Source organism: Macrotis lagotis, chromosome X, assembly GCF_037893015.1.
Source record: "Macrotis lagotis isolate mMagLag1 chromosome X, bilby.v1.9.chrom.fasta, whole genome shotgun sequence".
Lineage (NCBI taxonomy): Eukaryota > Metazoa > Chordata > Mammalia > Peramelemorphia > Peramelidae > Macrotis > Macrotis lagotis.
This window is the reverse complement of record NC_133666.1, coordinates 378,011,490-378,030,546: the sequence shown is the minus strand read 5'-3', so window position 1 is coordinate 378,030,546 and position 19,057 is coordinate 378,011,490. Positions and strand designations below refer to the sequence as shown.

The window sequence follows — 19,057 nt, the reverse complement described above, 5'->3', positions numbered from 1 at the left end:
TCTCCAGAATGGTTGGATTCATTCCCAACACCACCAGCAATGCATCAATGTCTCAATCCTTCCACAATCTCTCCAACATCAATCATTCTCCCCTTTTCTCTCCTTAGTCAATCTGATAAGTGTGAGGTGTTATCTCATTAAGGTTTTAATTTGCATTTCCCTAATCAATAATGATTTAGATATTTTTTTCATATAATTATATATAACTTTTTTTAGGTTTTTTTTTTGCAAGGCAAATGGGGTTAAATGGCTTGCCCAAGGCCACATAGCTAAGTAATTATTAAGTGTTTGAGACTGGATTTGAACCCAGGTACTCCTGACTCCAGGGTCAGTGCTTTATCCACTGCACCACCTAGCTGCCCTGATTATATATAACTTTAGTTTCTTCATTTGAAAACTGTCTATATCTTTTATCAAGTGGGAAACGATTTGTAAGTTTATAAATTTGATGAAATTATTTATATATTTTAGAAATAAGATCTTTATCAGAACACCTAATAGTGAAGATTGCTTCCCAATAGATACTTTTCAATTGATTTGTAACCCCAATAATAACCAAACACAACCCGAAACAGTGAAAATTGGTGCATCCTCGATGTTTCTTAATCAAACAACAGCATAAGTTATTACTATAAAGTAAGAAGAGCTTCTATTTCAGAAAGAGGCATTAACCCTAAAAGTGACTAAAAAGTGACCTTGTGACTAAAGACTTCCAGTATGTCCTCCCCTCTTGGAGTTGAGGCCGTCATACATGTTTTCAACTCAGCAAACTTATTATGTGCCGCACACTCTACTAAGCATCATCTAAGGTCATTAAAATTAGAATATGAACATTCAGAGCGCAGAGACTTTTCTATTTATATCAATTATATTGCACACCTATTTAAACATGACTTTAATAAATCATTTTTCATGTATATATTTACTCCTTATGAAGTTGTACAATTATATTAATTAAATTGATATTGTCTAAAACTTTCAAAACACCTTCAAATTTTCCATAGTCATATATGAATATTTTCTCTGTGACTTTATAATCATATGCTATGGTATTTATCAATGTGATCGCCACTTAATCATCAAACTTAGTTCTAAAGGACTGTATTATTTCCAGAAGACACATAAAATGTCAGAGGTTGAAGATAGAACACATCAGAGATAATTCAAAGAATATAGTTTTGTCTATGCTAGACATTTTGCAAAAGGAGTTCTTTTGAACAATGACAAATATCCCTAGAAAATATTCCTATCTTCCCATGGTGAGGTAAGCTAAAAGATAGCTGGAACCATACAATTAAATATGTTTGCACAGTGAGGTTTGTTAAAGCATTAAAAATATTTAAAATGCAATTGGTCCTCATTTTTTTCATCTGAAAAAAATAGTCTAATTAGGTCAAATGAACTCTAAAATCCTTTCTATTTCTAAAATTCCATCACTTTATAGCAATATCTTAAAGGTCATTGAGAGGATCATGGATCTAAAGCTAGAAATTATCACAGAGGTCATTCAGTGCTACTGTCTCATTTTAAAGATGAGCAAATTGTGACTTAAACTAAGTGCCTTCTCCAAGGTCATACAAGCATCAAAAAAAAGAAAAGCCATAGACATTTCCACTGTAGCTCACTATATTTTAAGGGGTTTTTTTTTTTTTGAAATTTTCCAATTTTCAAGAAAAGACTGTTCTATTAATGAGCTTTGTAAAATGAATATCCCCTGTCAGACCATGTGTCCCAGTTTTGACTTTGGAAAATATGGTCACTATATACTTAGGTTCCATGTAATGAAATATAGGTTCAATGCATCTTCTTAAATTAATCATTATTATTCTTAGCTTTTCTTTTTAATGAAAAAGCTGTATTGGTTTTAACTTTGAGGAGGTTGCCAATGAAGAACCTTAAAGTCCTTGAAGGATTAGTTGTATTTTTAGGACATTTCTCAGAGTGGTCTCTGAAAATGACTGACCTTCTGAAAAAGAGCTCAAATAAGCAGGTGACTACTCAGTGCCACTTCACCTGGGAGAGGGAGGGTGCATCGAAACTGACAGAAATAGATGTGCTCCAACAAAATACTAAAATAAGGTCAAGCTTTAGAAAGGTTTAAAAATATAGTGTCCTCTTTTTACTATGAAAAGGGCATTTTAAAAGTGAGATGGAAAGAAAAAAAAGAAGCTTCAACAATAGAAACTCAAACAAAATTAAAGACACAGTCACAAGAACAGAGGAAGTTGGATACAAAATTTCTATCCTATATTTCAAGGATATCCAAAATCAGATTAATTCCATGGCATTTGTCTAGTAGAAAGGAATAAATGAAGGGAAAAAAAAACTATGCCATAGGAGAGATGGTAAGGTGTGATGCCTAGAGAGAAGGTTACCCTTTGTGTCAAGAAGACTTGGATTCATCTGATATATAATATGCACATGACTATGGGCTCCTGATTTAGCTTCTTAGCTCTCCAGGACACTAAGATCATGAATTATGGATTTTTCCCACTCTACATCCTGCATGGTATTTTTCCATACTGGAAGTGTGTTATACTGATGAAATCAGCAATCTAGGTCTGCCCTTTCCCTGTAAAGAACAAAAGTCACATGAAGGGAATTAAATCAATATTCTAGTCTTGAAAGGATTGTTATATAATGACTAGATGAAGTCTTATTTCTATGTGACCTTAAACAAGGCACTTGTCACCTTCTTGTCTGTAAGCATATAAACAGAAGAGAAGGTATTTATTTATCTGCATTGGTAGGCAGAATCTCTTCATCCAGAGTTTCTACCAAATACAGTAAGAAAGAGAGGAAAGACTGCTAAAGTAGACAACATATTATTATAAATTTGAAACTTTTAAGTTCATTTCTGTGCTATACAAAAACTATCCCTACTGTTTCAGTATTCACATATTTTCCTCATCTTTTTCAGGTTCTATGATAATTTAAAGTAAATTGTTTCAATTTTTGAGGATATATTTTAATTTTTCCTTGCTACTTTTTTTAAGAGAGAACTTTTTATATAAAAGCCTTACATATGGCCTTATAGTATACAGCATATGCAGATACATATTTCCGTATTTTTAAATCTCAGAAAGCTGAATATGAATGAGTTAATCTTCCAATTAACACAGCAATCTGGCAGTGAAACAGAAACATGCAACTTCAGACACTTAAATCCATAACAATAGTGTTGATTAATCATAATTCACTTCTAAAATGTAGAGATGCTTTTGAGTGTTATACTGTAAACATTCCTTTTTTTTTTAATCTCATTTTTGTCCAGACCTAGGATTTCATGGGTAGCATTTAAAGGGAAGACTTAGTGAGGATATTTTTTCTACTAATGTTTTAGACAGTTATTCTTTCTGTAACCACCAATTCTTCTACTCCTCAGTCAGTAAAGTAGTTAGCAAGAATTTATTAAGTGCCTAGTATGTGTGGAGAACTGTGCCAAGTACAGGAAATCAAACACAATAAAAAAAATCAAGATAATTCCTGCTTTCAAAAACATTTACATTCTTCTGAAGAAGAGAATTAAATAAAAGTTAGCTAGAGGGGAAAGAGGTGGAAGGAGAATATGTATCTTGGAGATGAGTGGTAAAAGTCTAGTGGTAAAAGAAAAGATCTTTGACTTGTACAATTTTTGAATAGCCATCCAAGGAGTTAGAAGGACTCTGGGAAATTTTAATTTTAAGAGCTGAAGAAATTTTCCAGAATGAAGAGATTTCTAGGGAGTGAAAAGAAGCTAGAGGAAATGATGAAAACATTTTACAAGATTCACTACAAATTTATGCTGACTAATCTTAACTGAGTATTCATTGGAGGAAATCCTTCTATTATCCCCTAAACAATTTTCTATCTCATTGGCCACAAAGACAATTTCAAACCTTTACTTTTTTTTAATTACTTGTTCCCCTACTAAGATCTTTACTTTTTATATGCCCAAATTAACTAGATGTATATGTACATAAATCAATGAAACCATTTACTGAAAGCTACTTCCTACTCTCATCCTATTATGAATGTTCCCTTATCTATTGATTTTTGCTCGCTGCCTATTAAAAAGCCCTAGTCTTCTTTATCTTAAAAGCCTTCACTTAAGGAAAACCTGTAACAGAAGCCACTACACTACTAAAAAATTTCCAAATTCATCAACTGAGCCAGCAAATACTCAATTTTTATCATAACCTTGGTCATATTTTTAAACACCAAAAGTAATACAGAAAGAAATTTGAGGTATAGGTTGGAATCCAAAGGGAAAAAGAAAAGATGAAAATAAAAATTTATTTGTATCTATTATATTCCAGTCACAGGGGCAAGTGCTTTTTTATAAATATTTGATTCTCAAAAGAACTCTAAGAGGTAAGTGCTATTATTATTCTACTACTTGTATAGTTGTAGAAACCAAAATAAACATGATTTACCTAAGGGTAAACACAGCTAGTAAATGAGAACGTATTAGAACTGAGGTATTCCAAACTCTAGTTTCAATGCTCTCCTGTACCACCATCTTCCTCTAATGTATTACTATGTGGACAGATAACTGAAATGAATGTTGGAAGTTGTAGCTATAATCATAATATAGCTAGGTAGCATAATAGAGCTGTTAAACATTAGGAAACAAGATCTCCTTGATGGTTCAGAAATACATTTTCCTATTATTTTCTTAGCACACTCTACTTAGATACCAAAATGAGAATATCACTGGTATGATCAAATTTTCGACAGAAAACATGAAGAAATGTAGTTCTGAAAAACCCAATAGATGCTTAATTTATTTATTTTACCTTAAAAAATACTTTCTCCAAAGATGAGAATGATATCTTTAATAACTACTGATTTGAGGAAAAGAAGCCTTATGTTACATATGGACCCAGAGAAATCAATAACTTTTGTAGAGTTGCTGGTGGTGGTTGTGGAGGTGGCAGTGTTATAGAGGTAGAAAGCTCTATAAAACCCTTCATTCTGGAATGTAGGGTAGTTTAATGTACGGACAGCAAAAGGCTCAATTATTATCTGCTTATATGCTTGAAGTAACTTCTGATGGGGAGCTCTCAGTGTATGGAAAAATTGACTTTGACTTGGAAGGATATGTGATTTGCAAAGTAACCACGGATATTGTTGCATGACTCAATGAAAGATAAAATTATGAACATGCCTTCATAGGATTGAAAGAGCTGTCTCTGAATGCTGATTGTAAATTAAATGATTGGCAAGTTCACAAAATAATTGATGTGAAATGTGGTATATAACGTCATCAAGAAATATGTTCAAAATTCTTTGAATGCAAAATTTGTTGTAATAAATGTCCCGATCAAGTTCAAGTTAGACATGGTCCATAGCATAAAAATGAAAGGAATAATATTCTATCAAAATAATATGACTGAGAAAAGAATCTTTTTTTAAATGCTGATGCAGAAATAAGAGAAGGAAATATATCTGTGGCCTTAAGCTTCTAACAAACTACAGTTTAAAAAATGATGATGTTGTATATTAGATTGGGGGATAATGGTATTCACTCATAGAATGAAAAGTTCTGCATATTGGCCTATTTCTCATCCATTTTGGTAACTTTGTACTAGCTGACACCCATGTCTAGAATGCTTCATCTCTTCATTTGCACTCCTAGAATACTTTGACTTTCATCAAAAAATCAGTACCAGTGTCATTTTCTGAAGAAAACTTTTCTTGCTCTTCATAAATATGAGAATCTTTTCTTCAAGGCCATCTTTTATCTACACTATATGTATCTTGCATGTATTTTATATATGTCTTTTGCTCCACCAAAAAATTTAAAATCCTTGAGAGGAGAGATTGATAGTTTAATTTTTTTTCTTTGTATTCCTTACATCAATTCAAATGTTTTGGGTTTAGCAAAAGTTTAATAAATTCTTGTTGATTGAAAGATAATAGGCTTAGGTTTTAGAGAGTTAGATTTAGAGTGTCATTGAAAGGCATAATTACTTGATTTTATCACATACTCTATATAGATTTTCAATGATGGAATGAAAAAGTCATTTATTAAAGCACTTATGTACAAAGCATACTAATGATTCAAACAAGTAAAAGAGTTACTTATCTCATGGGGCATATAGGTTTACATAATGTATATCTTATACAGATAGAAGTGAGATAAAAAGGTCAGTGGTCCATAAGAAGATGACATTGCATGTTCTTTATTGGTATTTCCAATGGTAAAAACAAATATATTTTTTACATTGAGCCATTTTACAATAAGAAGAATATGGACAGGAGGTAGGGCCAAGATGGTGGCATGAAGCTAGCATACTCCTGGAGCTTGTCCTTATTTAACTTTAAATAAAGCCTCTACACAGACATTAAAACTACAGATTCCACCAGAAAAAGAGCAAAGGAACTTTAGACATCATGGAAGATCTTCTGTCTTTTTGGGGAAAAAGAGGAAAGTCAGAAAGAGTCTTCTAGTAACAGCACAGCTCTGGCCCTGACAGCTACATAATAGCTAGCCCAGGTCATGGCACCTAGACAACATCCCAGTTCCTGACAGTTAGAGAGCAAGCCAACAGGGAGTGTCCCAACCCCAGGCAAAGTCTGAGCTCCAGAACACTGGAGAAACAGATAGCACTGAGTAGGGAACAAACCACTGCATAGGCAAAAGCTGGAACTAAAGGAGGAAACAAACCCCTGCATAGGCAATTCCTGGGCTACATAGGCAGCACCTTGGAAAGCAATAAGCCAGAGACTGGATCTTGGCCTCAGTACAAAGTTTCAGAAATATACTCCATGTACCCCAAGAGCAGAGCTCATCTATCAAATTGAACAAAATACTTAAAAGAAGTGACATCTCTAGAAAGCTTGGATTAATGCTTGCTAATAATTGGAGGGACCATATTTGGGGTGAGGGATGATGGTGTAATGAAATCATCTGAGTTTGTATCATGCTTTGGTTCATGAGGATTGTGTATTCATGGAGGGCACTTGAAAAGAGGGAACAGGATAAATCAATTATAATTTGATTTGATGTATCACTCTTGAGAAATGTATTGCTAATAAGACAGAAGAGGAGGATGTACTTAGAGACTGTGATACAATGCTGGCTATCAATCATTCAAACAATCAATCAATCACTCAGCCCTTGACAATGGCGCTTCTATCAGTATAATTAAAAGGAGTATATTTTGAAGAAGGGGTCATAAGTATAAAGCAGGATTAAAACAATATAGACATCAAAAGAAGTATACTAGCAAAAGGTTAGACATTAGTGGATAAATAACACAAGGAGAAGAGGCACAAAGAACTATTATAATAGAGGAAGAAAAGGGAAGATGTGAACACTGAGTAAATCCTACTCTCAACAGTTTTAACCTAGAGAGGGAATAACAAACATTCCCAATTGAATTTCAAAAATCTATCACATGAAAGCCAAGATGTTCATGTGGAAGCAGGAATTTCCAGGTTTTCTCCTCTAGAATACTCCAAATAAATGAAAATTATGACTCTAACCAAATTCTAAAGTGTCACAACCCACAGAAAGGCCAAGTGAACCAATTACCTGACCCAAAATAACTTGGAAGATCTGTGGGAAGGCTCTGTTCCCCTGGGGTTGGAGAGTCGGCAGCACAGACAGGTTTGGTCCATGCCTGATCAAAGGAGCTCCAGTCTTCCACGAATAGCCTGCAGGGTACCTGGAGGCCCCTAGGTTTGTGGGAGGGGGAACAGATTCTATACTTCCTAACCCAAGGATTGCCAAGGACAACTTGAAAGGTCAGATGGAAAACTGCTGCAACAGAAAAAGCATAGAGCCCAGGCCTTTGAAGCCTGCCTTGCAGTCACAGTTGGGAGCCAAAAGCAGGCTGCAGAGTCAATCAGCAGCTGCTTCCAGAGTACTCAAACCACAGACAGTAAGGGGATAGTGGGAGAATTTTGAGGTATTTCAGCTATTACTGGATCAGGACTTTGTTACTTTGTCCTAGTCTAGAACCTCCTACTACTATAGAAGAGCAGGGGCCCTCCTTACAGCTCCGGGGCAGAGGGGAGTATTTGTGGCCATCTATAGATCAGTAAGAGCTTCTCATAAGACCTTGAAGGAATTAAGGAGAGGTGTCTCAACAAGACTCAAAAACTTGGGAAGTATGTCAAAATCAGATCATGGGCTGGGAAAATGAGTAAACAACATAAGACAATGAATCTATTCACAGATTATTGCTTTGGTCCCACAAAGATCAAAATACATCCTTTGAAAAGCTTCTATATACAAAGCCTCCAAGAAAAATTGAAATTGGTCTCAAGCTGTCGAAGAGTTCAAAAAAGATTTTGAAAATTGAGGGAGGTAGAGGAAAAATTAGGAAGAGAAATGAGAGCAATGAAGGAAAATCATGAAAGCCAAGTTAGCAGCTTGATGAAGGAGATGCAAAAAAATTACTGAAGGAAATAACATGTTAATAACATGCTAAAACCTGTTTAGTTCAAGTGGAAAAAGCAGTCCTAAGGGTCAATGAGAATAAGAATGCCTTAAAAAGTAGAATTGGCCAGATGGAAAAGGAAATAAGAAAGCTCTCTGGAGAAAACAACTCCTTCAAATGCAGAATGGAAATAAGGGAAGCTATGACTTTGTGAGAACTCAAGAAACAATAAAACAAAATCAAAATAATGAAAAACTAGAAGAAAATATGAAATATCCAATTAGAAAAACAAATGACTTGGAAAATAGATCCAGAAGAGATAATTTAAAAATTGTTGTGCTATCTGAATGTCATGACCAGGAAAATAGTCTAGACTTCAATTTTAAAGAATTTCTCCAGGAAAATTGCCATGATATCCTAGAAGCAGAGGATAAAAGAGAAATTGAGGCAATCCACCAATTGCCTCACCCAAAAACCTCCGAGGAATATTATGGCCAAATTCCAGCATTCACAAGTCAATGAGAAAATATTACAAAAGCCAGAAAGAACAATGCAATTATCATTGTGCTTTACTCAAGATAACACAGGACTTACCAGTGTCCTACATAAAGTACTCATAGGGTTTGGCATATGATATTCTAAAAGACAAAAAATAGATTACCCACACAACAAAAACAGAATCTGGATATTTAGACAAACACTCTAATCAGCATGCCCCTTATCCACTGTCTCTCAATAATAATTATGAGAGTATTCATCTAAATATAACAAAATTAAGAATTTTAAATTGTTATTTTACCTATTATTAAAAATTTTCCTTGGGTAGCTTATTTTTACCTAGAGTTCTAAGAAAAAAGTAAGTAGGTCCTTGGTCATATTTAAGATTTTTTAAACTCATATTATTGGAAATCCGAACTCCTTTGCATAGTTTCTGTGTCTCTGCATATGATCAAAAATAATTTTCATATCTTTATTGAATTGTAAAGTGTCATTTATTTGTCCTTAATTTCAGTTTAATTTAAGTAATCTGGCAGGCACTTGATTTTCTTCTCTCTCTCTCTCTCTCTCTCTCTCTCTCTCTCTCTCTCTCTCTAGGTCCATATTTTCATTTAAGTTTTGCTTGGTTATAAAAAGAAGATGGAATTACTAATAATTCTTTCTCATATTATCATCTCTTATACTTACAAAATTAGGCATAGGGGAAAATCTTATTTATTGAATTAGTAAGTTGTTTAGTGGCAGAATTGTTGCAGATATGTCAATAGGGTGATCATATTTGGGGGAAGTTTGCAAGACAATGGGGTTGTGACTTGACCAAGGTCACACAACTAAGTATTTAGTATCTGAAGTCTAATATGAACTCAGGTTCTCCTGACTCCAGGATTGCTTTATCCACTGTGCCACCTAGCTGCCCCCAAAGGATCATAGTTCTAATTTGAGTGTATATATATAATACTTAGGACTTTTAGGAAAGGATCCTGAAAATTTACACTCCAGAGCATCCAAGTCAGTTGATAAGCCTTACCCTGAAAATTTACACTCCAGAGCATGGAAGTCAGTTGATATGCCCTACCCTCTTCTGTTGCAAAAATAAATTTAAATAGATAGATAGATAGATAGATAGATAGATAGATAGATAGATAGATAAAAATAAATGACAAATGAGTAAATAAATGAATAAACAAATGAATGAATCAATGAATCAATGAATAAGACTCATGAATTTGAAAGGTTGGATGACTTGTACCAGGCAGTTACTCCAAAGAATTTCTCCACAGTTGTTCCATTTCGGTAGAGTATTTGTGGTTGAAAGAAAAATGACATTGCTTGGAGGAACCAATACCTCTAAATAGCAATTGTAAAACAAAGATTCTTAAGTAGATGCCTTTTCAATTGTTAAAGCAATGACAAGAATTGGGGGCAAAGTGATTAGTATTAAGATCTTTATTTTTGCAATATACATTCTGCTATTACAAAGTAATGGGAAAACCAAGTGTTCCATGATTACCAACTACATCTCTCCTTGTAGCATACATCTTGCAAATGAAAGATAATAGTCCAAAGAGATCACCAGCAGCAAAAGAGTATATATTGGTTTCTACAAATTTCTTCCCACTACTAAAGTGCTTCATGGCTCAACCTTCACTTATAAAGAAGAGACATACATCTTTCCTCCATATATTTCTACGTTCCAATATACTAGGTATGTTTTCTCCTCATACCTGCCCCAGGAAACCTTAATTCAATTCAAAACTTAGCTGAAGTTGCATCTCATGACCAATCCTTTTTTGATTATCCATTTTTTACTGCACTCTCTCAATCTCTCTCTCTCTCTCTCTCTCTCTCTCTCTCTCTCTCTCTCTCTCTCTCTCTCCATCACCTCTAAATTCGTTGCCATTAGTTTATTTCAATGTACTTTTACCCCCATTAATATGTAAATCTGATTTTTTTATATCTTTTACTTGAGGCATGTCATCTGGAACAGTAGATGCTGCAAAATTGAATTGAAGAATCAGTTAGCAATATCTTTATTTATAATGGATAGCATAGTAATATAGTTCATGAGAGATATATAATGAAGGTAGTTAATTATGACTTGTCAAGTTCTTTTGAACCTTTGAGATTTCAAAATCAGGCCAATGAACTTGAAGTTTTCTGTGTAGAGACTGAACTGTTTCAGGCATTGGGGAAGGGTAGAAAATTTGAATATTATAGAAAAATGCAATTCTTGGCTTGAGATTATTCTCACATAGTTTAATTAAATTAGTTCAATATATGTACTAAATATACATTTTGAATAATCATTGTTTATTCATAACATTGCTTCACAGAAATAAGAAATTAATGTTAAATACAACATTTACCAATTGAAAAAATAACTAGATGTCATGGTAAAAAGATATACACAAAATATTTATGTCCAATGTTAATACCAATACTAAATTTATAATTCTAAGAGTATTACACAGTCATATACTTCTTTAAGGTCATAAATATTGCATACAGATAAGCATGTATGGATTAGGCAGAGTTGCTCACTCTCTCTCTCTGCCAAGAAAAGTAGGTGTTATCAAATGCTGAATGTAAATCCTCATGGATGGGATTTGAGGTCCAAATAAAGTAGAAGTGGCACTTCCTATTCTCTTTAAGCATAATATTTTCTTATAAGATATTGACAGTTAATTTTTAAGGATGGGCAACTCATAAAATCTATGACAAGATTTCATCCTGAAATTTAATGTGAGGCAATATTTTCATTATCACTATAAATATATTTTATTGACAATAATTAAAAATATGATAAAAATAATTGTTCAATACCTCAAGGTTCCATTATAACATCTATAAGAGTTCAATTCTCAATTCCCTTATACATAAATTATGCTTATAAATGAAGATATGGTTAAAATTTTCATAATTCTTAGAGCCATCTAATGTCAAGCTTCTCCAAACATTCTTTGATCGGACTTCAGATGATATATAAGACCAAGTTCAAACCCAAAGCCTTTACAGCATGGTAATGATGCGTGACTCTCAACTACTTTATTATCCCTTTTCTGAATCATCATTCACCTCCTTCCCATTAAGCATATCTTCTTTATTCTTTTTCCCCCTCTACATTTAATCTTGGTTAATGCATCTCATGTCATCAGATGAATTGGCATTTCTTTGCAGATAACTGTGTGATCTCAATATTTAAACCTAGTATCTCTCTTAAAAGTCAGTTTTACATTACCATTTGCCTGTTAAATATCTCCACTTGACTATACCCTGGTTTAACATGCCTAAAGCAAAAGTCATTATCTTTTTGGGTATATCTGCCACTCTCCCAAATTGAACTCGTTCTATTTGGAGTGCCATCCATTCAGTGATCAAGATGTTCAACTTCAAAAACCATCCCCAGTACTTCCCTTCTCATTCATCATCTCAAAATATTTGTGAGGTTTTTTTCAATCGAACTCCACAACATTTCTTACATTATCTGTCTCCCCCTCTATGTATGCAACTTCTACCCCATTTCAAGACTCTTATATTCTGCTTATATTATAACAGTAGCCTCCTCCTTCAGATCTAGCAATCTGTAATCTGTCCTCCATTTAACTACAAAAATGAAAAAATAATCCTTCTTTTAATCATGCCTGGTCATTGGATTATTAGTAATTCCTTATTGAATCTAATATTATAGATTGTAAATAATAAATTCTTCAACATATATAAATCCAATATAACTTTTCATAATTGTTTCACATTCCTATTCTTAACATATTTTATGTTACCAAACTTTCCAAATTGATATTCCTCAAAATTTCATCTCCCATGTTTATATTTTTATTCAGGTTATCAACAATTTCTGAAATGGAAGAAGATTTAACTTAAATTTCTTCTTAAATATCAACATTCTCAGAATTAATTTCAATAGAATAATTGGACTTTAATATCTTGCTTCAAATATTGTAGAAACTGGGCATCACACTAAGAAATGAACTCTGCAAAAGCAATGGCAGCCCATATCATGTGCACATAAATGTAATTTTGGCTGAACATGTTTTTTTTTTGTTTTGTTTTAAGATTATTCAAAAATGCAAACATATATGTTGTTTTTTGTCTCTTGCATTTCTTATTTCATCTAAAACATTCTGGAAATATTGGAATTATATTCATTAAATTTCATGCTAAAATTTCTATATAATATAAATTTCATACAATATTTTAATTTTTGAATGATACTGTTTATAAGATTGTTTTCCTCTTCTACAAAATTTTTCTTTGCTTTTTCTTTCCTCTTTGCCAGAACAATGTAGGTTATTAATAAATTAATTATTAAAATCATTATACATTATAAATTAATAAATACTTGTAGTTGATTGAACAGAGACAATGACAGAATTCATAGTTTAAAAATTCTCTCATTGTTCATATCAAATGAAACATAAAACAAGGGCATGTATGCTACATATCCTTTGCCATGAATAAGGTCCAACATTCAGTCTAAATGGAAGGTAATTATATATAGGATTTGCCACAGGGGTTATCACTGGCATTTCAAATGGCTAAAAATTGAAATTAAATAAAATTCCTCAGAGCTAGGAAACTGTGCATAGAATTTGACTCAACAATAACAATATTGGGTCAATATCTCAAAGAAATCATAGAAAAATGTAAAGAATCTTTATGTACAAAATATAGCTAGCAATTCTTTTGTGGTTGCAAAGAATTGGAAATATAAAGAAATTGAAAGAACAAATTGTGATGTATGAATTTTATAGAATATTATTGTTTTGTAAACAATGATGAAGAGGTTGATTCCAGAAAAAAAATGTGAGATGGATTATGTATGCAGTTGCAAAATAAAATGAGCAGAAATAGAAGACAATTTTACATTGTAATACCAATTTCTATTAGTGATCAACTGTGAAAGGCACAATACACAATAATTCAAAAAGACTCATGACAAAAAATGCTATTTATCACCAGAGAGGGTAAATAGCATCTGAAAACATCATAAAATTAATATTTTTCAAACTTTTCTTGCTACTTTTCCCCTTTCAGCATGGCTAAGGAAATATGTTTTAGCTATCTTCATAAATCTACTGTGTATCATATTTCCAGACTTCTTGATGAATAGGGAAGGGATGGAGTGACAAAAAGAATTTGGAATTGAAAATAAAAATTGGAAAAAGTTTAAATTGTATCAATGCCTAGGAAACAATAGAGATTCCTCACAGAGTTTTATTTCTACTAAAAATAGAAGAGTTCTATAACGCAGCTTTTCTGATCCGTATAGTAAAGGAAATGTGAATGAATACAACTTACCACCCAAAACACCCGATGTAGTTGGATGGACAGTTCACTAAATTAATACATCTGTACACATACCTCAGAAAATAAATTTAAAAGGGAGTTTGAGAGGGGTATTTTTTGCTCATTTTAGCATTTTATATTTCTAATTAATTAATTAATTAATTTTGAATTTTACAATTTTTCCCCTAATATCACTTCCTTCCACCCACCCCCCAGAGAAGGCAGTTTGCTTGGCTTTACATTGTTACCAACACACACACACACATACACACACACACACACACACACACATATATATATATATATATATATATATATTTATATTCCTTTAAGTTGAATGTTATGAAAGAGAAATCATATCCTCAAAAGAAAAAAAAATAAAGTATGAGAGGTAGCAAAATTACAAAGTAAGATTTTAAAATAAGAGTTTATCTTATTATGTAATCTTTGCTCTTTGTCCACAGTTCTTTCTTTAGATACAGATAGTATTCTCTACTGAGAATAACCCAAAATTGTTCTTCATTGTTGCACTTATGAGATTACCAAGACCATTAAGTTTGATCATCACCCCTATGTTGCTGTTAGGGAGCACAATTTTCTTCTAGTTCTGCTTATCTCTCTCAGCATAGGTTCATGCAAATCCTTCCAGGCTTCCCTGAATTCCAGTCCCTCCTGGTTTCTAACAATAGTGTTCCACATACCACAATTTGTTTAACCATTCCCCAATTCATGGACATTCACTCAATTTCCAATTCTTTGCAACCACACACAAGGCAGCTGTGAATATTTTAGTACAAGTGATGTTTTTATCCTTTTTTCATGATCTCTTCAGGGTATAGACCCAGTAGTGGTATTGCTGGATCATAAGGTAGGCACACATTTGTTGCCCCTTGTGTGTAATTGCTCTCCAGAAAGGTTGGATGAGTTCACAGCTCCACCAACAATGTATCAGTGTTTCAGATTTCCCACATCCCTTGCAACATTGATCATTAGCCTTTCTGGTCATATTGGCCTTTCTGAGAGGTGTGAAGTAGTTACTTGAGAGATGTTTAAATTTACATTTCTCTAATAAGTGGTGGTTTAGAGCAATTTTTTATATGAGTATGGGTCACTTTGATTTCTTCATCTGTAAATTGACTTTGTATATCTGCTGACCATTATATTTATATTTGTAGCTGCCTTGTCTGAGATAAGGATTGCTTTTTTCACTTCAGCTAAAGCAAAATATATTTTGTTCCAACCTTTTACCTTTACTCTATATGTATTTCTCTGCTTCGAATGAGTAGGTTGTAAGCAGCATATGGTAGGATTCTAGCTGCTTATCCATACTGCTATTCATTAGGTTTTAAGGGATAATCCATCCTTTTCACATTCAAAGTTATAATTACTGACTCTCTTTTACCCTCTGTGCTATCTTCCCTCTCTTTGTGTTTTTACCATTTTTTTCACTTTATCATTATTTCCCAGTAATTTGTTTCTGAATACCACCACCTTCAGTGTGTTTTCCCCTTATATCCAAACTCATTCCCCTTGCTTTCCCCTTTCCCTATGCCGCATCTTCCTTCCCTTCCTTCTGTTAGTTCCCCTTTTTCTCCCCCATCCCCTTTTCTTGTTTTAATACTTGAAGGGAAGATAAGTACCTTAACTGAGTACTGAGTGTATGCATGTTAACTTTAAGCCAAATTAGATGAGAGTAAGATTCAGGCCGTGCTCCCTTCCTCCCTCCTTTGCTTCTATTGCAATAAGTCCTTTTTACCTCTTGATGTAATGAAATCTATCCCCATTCATTCTCCTCCATCCTCTCATCTTTTTACTATCCCCCTTTTAACAGAGGTATTGTTTTTAAGTCATTCTATCTGAGTCACAGAAAAGTCATGACTGTCCATCACTTTTGACTAAGGGTATTCTATCTAATAGAGTTATAATTCTCAAGAGTTATTACAGTCTTTCTCCCAGGTGGGGATATAGTCAGTTTCATCTTATTGGATAGCAGTTAGCTTTTTCTTTATCTTTTTTTTTTTCACCTTTTCACATATGTTTCTCTTGAGTCTCCTGTTTAAAGTCCAAATTTTCTATTAAGCTCTGGTCCTTTTGTAAGGTAAAATTGGAAGTCTCCTATTTCATTAAAAATCCATCTTTTCCCTTGGAAGAGAAGGCTCAGTTTTGTAGGGTAATAAATTCTTGCGTGCTTTCCAAATTTCCTTGCTTTTTGGAATATCACATTTGAAACCCTTTCATCCCTTAATGTTGATGTAGTCAGATGCTGTGTAAACCTTACTGTGAATCGTTGGTATCCAAGTTGTTTCTTTCTGGCTGCTTGCAGGATTTTCTCTTTTATCTAATAGTTCTGGAATTTGACCACAACATTCCTTGGTGTTTTCATTGTGAGATCCCTTTCCAGAGGGGATCAATGTATTCTTTCAATAACTATTTTGCCTGCCAGTTCCATGATGTCAGGGCAATTTTCTATCACTTAATCCTGAATTATTAAGCCCAGGCTTTTTTTTCTCTTCAATAATTTCACACAACCCATTGATTCTTAAGTTGTCTCTCTGTTTCTATTCTCCAGGTCAGGGATTTTGCTGATAAAGTATTTTACATTTTCTTCTATTTTTTTCTATTATTTTGTTTTGTTTAACAGATTCTTGTTGTCTCTTTATGTCATTTGTTTACACAATTATTTTTTTAGAGAATTTTATTCAATTATCTTTTTGCAACTACATATCCAATTGGTCAATTCTATTTTTGATGGAATTTTCCATTTGACCAATTGAGGTTTTAAGAGAATTATTTTCTTTTTGCATTTGTCCAATTATATTTTGCAAGGATTTGCTTTCTTGTTGCAAGGTGTGTATTTTCTCTCCAAAATTTTCCAATTGATTTTTAAACTCTTTGCTGATTTTTTCAAGGATGTCTTTCTGCCCTGGGGACCAAATCATATTCTCCTCAGTGGTTCTAGATCTCTCTGAGTTGGGGGTCTTTAACTTCTAGGTAGTTTTCTATGCAATCCCTTTACTACTGGCCTCTCTTCATTTTCCTAATATCTTGTGTTGGGGGGGGGGGCTGGTTCACAGAGGTCCCTAGAGGCTTTGCTTACTGGGTTTTGTGGGGCAATTAAAAGAGTGTGCTTGAGGCTTTGTTCACTGGATTTAGTTAATCCAAGTGGATCGGCCAGTATGGGGTGCTGATTACTTTTTCTGGAGTGCCTGTATCCTTGATTTGAGATCCTTTCCCTTGGCCTAGAAGGGGTGGGTGAAGCTGATGGATACTTTTATCCTCAAACCATATAGACTATGCCCTGGGACAAGGTAATTAATCTCCCTGTGCTCTGCTGTCTATGCCTTTGCTTGGGGGGGGGGGGGCTGTTGCTGTGTTTGTTCTAGAAAGAGGGTTTAACTGAAATGAATGTATGGAGTCTGAGGTCCTCCAGACCAGAGGAGCCTACCAGATCAATGTCCAATCTCACTTCCAACTCTCTATGTTGGAACTTGTCTTCCAGGCCTGCCACAGAACCCCACTGTCAGTCTGTACAGCCAAAGTCTCCATGACCCAGTTGACTCTTTGACCATGTTTCCCACAATCAAGGACTCCGTGGCTGATCCTAGGTTAGTCCAGCTCTCATCCCACCCCCACTGGCTCTCTGCCCCCAGCTCACCTACAATCCCTGAAGACAGACCTTGTTCATAGATGTTCTTCTAGCTTCTTTTTCTGGGTTTTGTTGATTGAATTTCTGTTAAGATGTTTATTTCATGTTATATGTGAGGGAAGATTAGGAAACCTTAGCACAGTGCCTGTCTTCTCTCTGCCATCTTGCCTGGAAGTCTCTGAGAGTTTTAAAAAATGCCAATTTGATACAAAATATTTCTACTTCACATAGAATAATCCCTGAAACAAAAAGAAGTCTTTAAATATTACAATGCTGTTCTATGTCATCAGTCACAAGATAAAATTCTCTCTGAAAAATAAAAATTGCAGGTTAATAAGAAGATAAACTGAGATATATGGGACTTTAAGCAGTTGCTGTATATTATGCATGATGACAAGCGTATAAGAAATAGCATTAAAGATATTTTCAGGAAAATGTGTGATCAGAAAAAGTCATGAGTCAATATTTTCCTTAGCAAAAGTGAAATAAAAAGAGATGCCTAACCCAAATGGTTCCCAATCTTATGAAAGTTTAAAAGACATTGCAATCATACAAAATGAGAAACATAGATGGCTTCTGATATTCCATGGTGGATGAAGTATCCATTTTCAATGAGATCATGGGTACAAGTATAGACAAATTACCATACTTTATATAAAACACTGAATTTAAAATCAGGATAAACTAGTTTCAAATTCTTTATTAGGTACCTTGAATTGGGCAAGTTATTCAAAGTCACTGATCTTTAGTCTCTCCATCAACAGAATGAGGGAACAGGGTTAGACTCAATGATCTTTATGGTTTTCTTAAGAAAAATTTTATGATACAATAATTCTCTAAAATATATTTATGCCATTTCCCTCACTGAAATACAAACTGGAAACGTTCAGATGACTCTTTTAGTATTTTACATATAACAGAAACTCAATGTTGAACTTTATTGAAAAATTTGTGATAAATTTGAATTCTTACGTTTACCTACTTCTTCAGGCTGTAAAAATGATCATAATTGCTAAAGAACCATAGAAACTTGGAAGGACTTTGAGAAAATATTTCTTGTTGGACATTATCATGCGAAGACAAATCTAAATCTCAGAAACTCAGAAACAATTAGTTCTCAGGAAAACATTGGCTTCACTCACATAAATTCACAAATACCCAAAGAATCAGGTGGACTTGAGATCTTGCCACAACAAGAAGTACCTGCACTTTTATCATGGATTTTTGACATGTTAAA

General features: G+C 33.7%; 1 pseudogene; it reads left to right on the top strand.

The window, feature by feature from the left end:
- Positions 1-19,057, top strand: part of LOC141499157 (glutaminyl-peptide cyclotransferase-like) — an 88,789-nt pseudogene that overhangs the window by 52,568 nt on the left and 17,164 nt on the right.